Source organism: Penaeus chinensis, chromosome 13 (assembly GCF_019202785.1).
Source record: "Penaeus chinensis breed Huanghai No. 1 chromosome 13, ASM1920278v2, whole genome shotgun sequence".
Classification (NCBI taxonomy): domain Eukaryota; kingdom Metazoa; phylum Arthropoda; class Malacostraca; order Decapoda; family Penaeidae; genus Penaeus; species Penaeus chinensis.
In genome coordinates, this window is record NC_061831.1 from 27,926,480 (window position 1) to 27,933,371 (window position 6,892).

A 6,892-nucleotide genomic window follows, 5' to 3' on the forward strand; every position below is an offset into this window, starting at 1 on the left:
ACCTACACCCACACACACCTACACCCACACACACCTACACCCACACACACCTACACCCACACACACCTACACCCACACACACCTACACACACACACACCTACACACACACACACACACCTACACACACACACACACACCTACACACACACACACACACCTACACACACACACACACACTGTAAAGGGTATTTAAATGACACCTTAAACATATGGTTTAGCAGGAGTAGGGAAACAGACGGTTGGCTTAACCTCTTTTATTGAGAAGCGTAAGCAACACAGATATTCACGCGGATACAAGTCTTCGTAAGGCTAAGTGCTTGGTCTGCCTGGAGGGCGGGCGCGCTGGCCTAACCCGCAGCAGTCGGAAAGACTCTCTGAAAGGACTGAGACTGACCTGGGTCATCCTGAGCCTTAAGTATTGGTGGGTGCGTGGGGCACGTTGGGGTGCCTGTGGTGAAGCCACGCGTATACTTGCTTCTGTACGCCACGTGGAAACTATTTATACATACTTATATTGCTCGGCCACCTACTCACGCCTTGCCCTCGAGGCGTCTGATATTTGCCGCAAGGGTGACCCAACCTGGCTAGTTCTTGACTTGTAAACACTTCGTTCTTGCGTGTAATGTCCCTGATGCATCTTTGTGGCTGCTCGTCCCTGTCGTCTTCATCTTGGTCCCTGGTAAATCCGTTCGTCCTCGAAGGTCTTGCACAGGTCCTCCTTGACTTCGGATTCGTCCTCGTAGTCCTCGACCAGGCCTAACTCGGCGGCTTACTCGCCCAATGCACGTTCCCGCAGATCTCATCCAGGTCTTTCGAGCTCCTGGAGGTTGAGTGGATCTGCGGCGTCCAGGCAAGTTCACAGCATTATGGGTCGACTGGTACCTGCTCTGGCGAGTTCCTGGTCCTTCACTGGATCGACGGGCGTAATTAACCTAGTCTTTCTCAGTTTCTGGCGATTTCCCGGTGACAATTTTTACAGCGCCCGAAGGTGACCGTTTCTGCAGCAGGGCCTCCTTCGGTACTATGACAGATATTGTGAACAAGATTATACACATAAGGGCCAAGATAGTAAGAGAAAAGGAAGACAACAGAGAAGAGGGGATGTTAAGTGCCACTAGCCGATTATTTATATAATTTGCAGTTTTTATGGTTGAATTTTCGTTATTTTCGTCTTTTTTTTTTTCATTTTGTTTTATTTTCACAAAGTTAAGGAAAAAATTAGGAGAGAGAGACGGTAACAGCGGTCCGCATAGACCTAGCATGAACTGCTAACCGTCTCTGATAGACAGGAGGGTAAATAAGGGAAATGACAAAGGCATCCGCAAGGAATTACTTGAACCAATTGTCGTAACGCAGAGAAGAATGAGAGTGAAAGTGACCTCACACAGACCAGACATGGGTGCCAAACACGGAAATTAATGTTCAATTTACACAAATGCAATAAACTAGCTATAGAAGTAATACAAAATTATTTCAAATACTACATTGAATTTAACATTTAATGATATGCGACAGAATGACGCACTAATGAATGGTGACGTGGAACAATTCGCGAGCGAATCTTCTCGGGGAAAAAATTCTGCCAAGGTAACATGTCAAGCTGCGCATACAGACTTCAATTGACGGGGGGTCTCTCTGCCCTAATTTGCCGTACTTTATGAAGCGAAATGAGCCGGGAAAATATTAATAACCCACTCTATCTGCGAGTCTGTGATGGGCGCTTATGCAATGCCCTACGAGTATTTATCATGAATCACAACTCGATGGGATTTACCCCAAACATGGCAGCAACGTCAAGGGGGTGAGCAGGATGTGATTAATAAGAGAACCTCAATTCTGGCTTAAACCCTAGTCCTACATTATTTAACGGACATAACCGCGGGTCACACCGGCTCAAAAAGTGCGGAACGAACTATTCGTCGGAGTGCGGATCTTTAGGCATATACACAACCCCAAGTAATCAGGCATTCTGACACTATGATAAGGGGAAGATCCCTGGCGCTATATAAAAATGTAAGTAATTCGCGTTACAAGCTCTGCTCTAGCGCCGATACAACGTGTCACCAATGAACATGCAACGGATGCTACGCGTTATCCTATAATGTAACAATTTCGAAAACAATATACAGGAAATGCCAGTGGTTTCTCACATTCATTTACCCGTGTCAATCACTCAGAGTGAAAGTGGGGTCAGGTCACACAGCTGTCCCAAGCGGATGTGACTGAAATTCTTCACTCAGAGGTCAGGTCAAGACGGGAAATGGGTAGTGAGAAAGAATAATGATATGATGTTCATGAAAATAGTAAAATCATGAATGCGCTAAATTCGTTGCAATTGAAACAATATACTCTCTAATCACGAGAAAAAATAAACAAATAATAATAATAAATGAACGATATTCCTGTTGTTTGAACCCATACCGTTGCTCACACAGTGATGTGATTTGAGGTCAGCAGTGGAGAGCGTACCATTGCTGTCAATTAGCACTTTAACCTAACAAAACCAGTGCGAGCGTAATTGCACACAGCTTAACACATTTATGGGGAAGGTAAAAGAAGGGAAAATGGCCCTAATTTGTACTCACAACAGGTTCTGAAGACTTTTGCGTGTATAGAAGCGATTTGGTCCGAGCGGTGACCAGGTTTTGGAGACTGAGTCCATTGTTGTGTGCTAAAAGGACACAACTCCCCCGCTGCTACCACTTATGTAAAGGGTATATATTAACGCCTTAAACATATGGTTTAGCAGGGGTAATTAAACGGATGGTTGGCTTAACCTCTTTTATTGAGAAGCGTAAGCAACACAGATATTCACACGGATACAAGTCTTCGTAAGTCTAAGTGCTTGGTCTGCCCGGAGGGCGGGCACGCTGGCCTGACCCGCAGCGGTCGGCAAGACTCTCTGAAAGGACTGAGACTGACCTGGGTCATCCTGAGCCTTAAGTACTGGTGGGTGCGTGGGGCACGTTGGGGTGCCTGCGGTGAAGCCACGCATATACTTGCTTCTGTACACCACGTGGAAGCTATTTATACATACTTATACACGCACCCACACCTACACACACACCCACACCTACACACACACCCACACCTACACACACACCCACACCTCCACACACACACCCACACCTCCACACACACACCCACACCTACACACACCCACACCTACACACACACACCTACACACACACACACACCTACACACACACACACACACACACCCACACCCACACCTACACACACACACACCCACACCTACACACACACACCCACACCTACACACACACACCCACACCTACACACACACACCCACACCTACACACACACCCACACCTACACACACACCCACACCTACACACACACACCCACACCTACACACACACACCCACACCTACACACACACACCCACACCTACACACACACACCCACACCTACACACACACACCCACACCTACACACACACACCCACACCTACACACACACCCACACCTACACACACACACCCACACCTACACACACACACCCACACCTACACACACACACCCACACCTACACACACACACCCACACCTACACACACACACCCACACCCACACCTACACACACACACCCACACCTACACACCCACACACACACCTACACACACCCCACACCTACACACACACCCACACCTACACACACACCCACACCTACACACACACCCACACCTACACACACACCCACACCTACACACACACCCACACCTACACACACACCTACACCTACACACACAAGCACACACACCTACACACACAAGCACACACACACCTACACCTACACACCCACACCTACACCTACACACCCACAACTACACACCCACACCTACACACCCACACCTACACACCCACACCTACACACCTACACACACCTACACACACCTGCACACCTACACACACCTACACACACCTGCACACACCTACACACACCTGCACACACCTACACACACCTGCACACACCTATACACACCTGCACACACCTACACACAACCTACACACAACCTACACACAACCTACACACACCTACACACACACACCTACACACACACACCTACACACACACACAACCTACACACACCTACACACACCTACACACACCTACACACACCTACACACACACACCTACACACACACACCTAACACACACCCAAACCAACACACACCCCTACACACATACTCACCCACACCTACACACACACCTACCCACACACACCCCCCCCAACACACACCCCTACCCACATACAACCGACACCTACAAACACCCACGCCTACACACACCCACACCGACACACACCCACGCTACACACCCCCACCCTACACACACACCCACGCCTACACACACCCACACCTACACACCCACCCACAACTACAACCCACCCACACACACACCACACACACAACACACCCACACCTACACACACAACACAGCACACCTACACCACACCACACACACACCTACACACACACACCTACACACACCCTACACACACACCTACACACCACACACCCACACCTACACACACACACCCACCACCTACACACACACACCACACCTACACACACACACCCACACCTACACACACACACCCACACCTACACACACACCCACACCCACCTACACACACACACACGACACCACACACCCACACCCACTACACACACACCACCCCACACCTACACACACACCCACACACACACCCACACCCCACACACACACCCACACCTACACACACACCCACACCTACACACACACCCACACCTACACACACACCCACACCCACACCTACACACACACCTACACCTACACACACACCTACACACACACCCACACCTACACACACACCCACACCCACACACACACCCACACCTACACACACACCCACACCTACACACACACCCACACCTACACACACCCACACCTACACACACACCCACACCTACACACACACCTACACCTACACACACACCTACACCTACACACACACCTACACCTACACACACAAGCACACACACACCTACACACACAAGCACACACACACCTACACACACAAGCATACACACACCTACACACACAAGCACACACACAAGCACACACACACCTACACCTACACACCCACACCTACACCTACACACCCACACCTACACCTACACACCCACACCTACACCTACACACCCACACCTACACCTACACACCCACAACTACACACCCACACCTACACACCCACACCTACACACCTACACACACCTACACACACCTGCACACCTACACACACCTACACACACCTGCACACACCTACACACACCTGCACATACCTACACACACCTGCACACACCTACACACACCTGCACACACCTACACACACCTGCACACACCTATACACACCTGCACACACCTACACACAACCTACACACAACCTACACACAACCTACACACAACCTACACACACCTACACACACACACAACCTACACACAGCTACACACACCTACACACACCTACACACACACCTACACACACACACACACCTACACACACACACACCTACACACACACCTACACACACACACCTATACACACACACAAACCTACACACACACCTACACACATACACACCCACACCTACACACACACCTACACACATACACACCCACACCTACACACACCCACGCCTACACACACACACACCTACACACACCCACGCCTACACACACCCACGCCTACACACACCCACGCCTACACACACCCACGCCTACACACACCCACACCTACACACCCACCCACACCTACACACCCACCCACACACACACCTACACTCACAAGCACACACACCTACACTCACACCTACACACACACCTACACACACACACCTACACACACACCTACACACACACCTACACACACACACACCTACACACACCTACACACACACCTACACACACGTCTACACACACGTCTACACACACGTCTACACACACGTCTACACACACGTCTACACACACCTACACACACGTCTACACACACCTACACACACGTCTACACACACCTACACACACGTCTACACACACGTCTACACACACACCTACACACGCCTACACACACCTACACACACCTACACACACACCTACACACACACCTACACACACACCTACACCCCCCCCCCCCCCCACACACACATATACACATACACACACAAAAAAAGAAAAAGAAAAAAATCAGGGCAATGTTGTAAGTTTTTTAAATGTAACTAAGAATTTTTTTCTAAAGCAGAATTAAAGAGCTATAGATAAATGTTAGAATTGATGTAGAGGACTGGTGATTTCCTCTCCTTTCTTTGTTGGGGCTCCAACCAGATCTGGAACTGCAGTAGATTAAGGAGTAAGTGTGGTATGTGTGGGCATTTAGAAATTGTAGGGTTGAATGGGTAACAAATGCCATTTTGGTCCCATTTACCCACAACAAATTCTGTTAATGTGCAATCAAGTTTTCAGTGGGTGCAAGCTATAGAGTTGGTATACTGTAATTGGGAAAAAGTTCAGCTCAAGATTGACAATAGATATATAGATATACCTGCAGGTATTCCATGAAATATGCAGTAGAATCCAATTTGAACTGGCCATCAAGCATTTTGACTTTTGTATTTTTTTTATTATTATTTTTTTAATTCAGTGGTTTAAATTAATTAAGTAGGATGGATCAGCCTCAGGTATATTTTATGTTTTGAAAAACAGATTGTTCTTGTAATACATATTGCACAGATTATTTTTGTAGTTTGAAAGACTCTAGTGAAAATTTAGCATTTTAACAATTACCTAATAAAGAATGAAAATAAGTTTATTGTGATATTAAAAAGTGCACATA

At 48.1% G+C, this 6,892-nt stretch overlaps 1 protein-coding gene across 1 annotated transcript in view; it reads left to right on the forward strand.

Moving 5' to 3' along the window:
* The window catches only part of LOC125031454 (heat shock 70 kDa protein 14-like), a 45,633-nt gene that overhangs the window by 13,569 nt on the left and 25,172 nt on the right, over positions 1-6,892 (forward strand). The gene's annotated exons all lie outside the window — the stretch shown is intronic.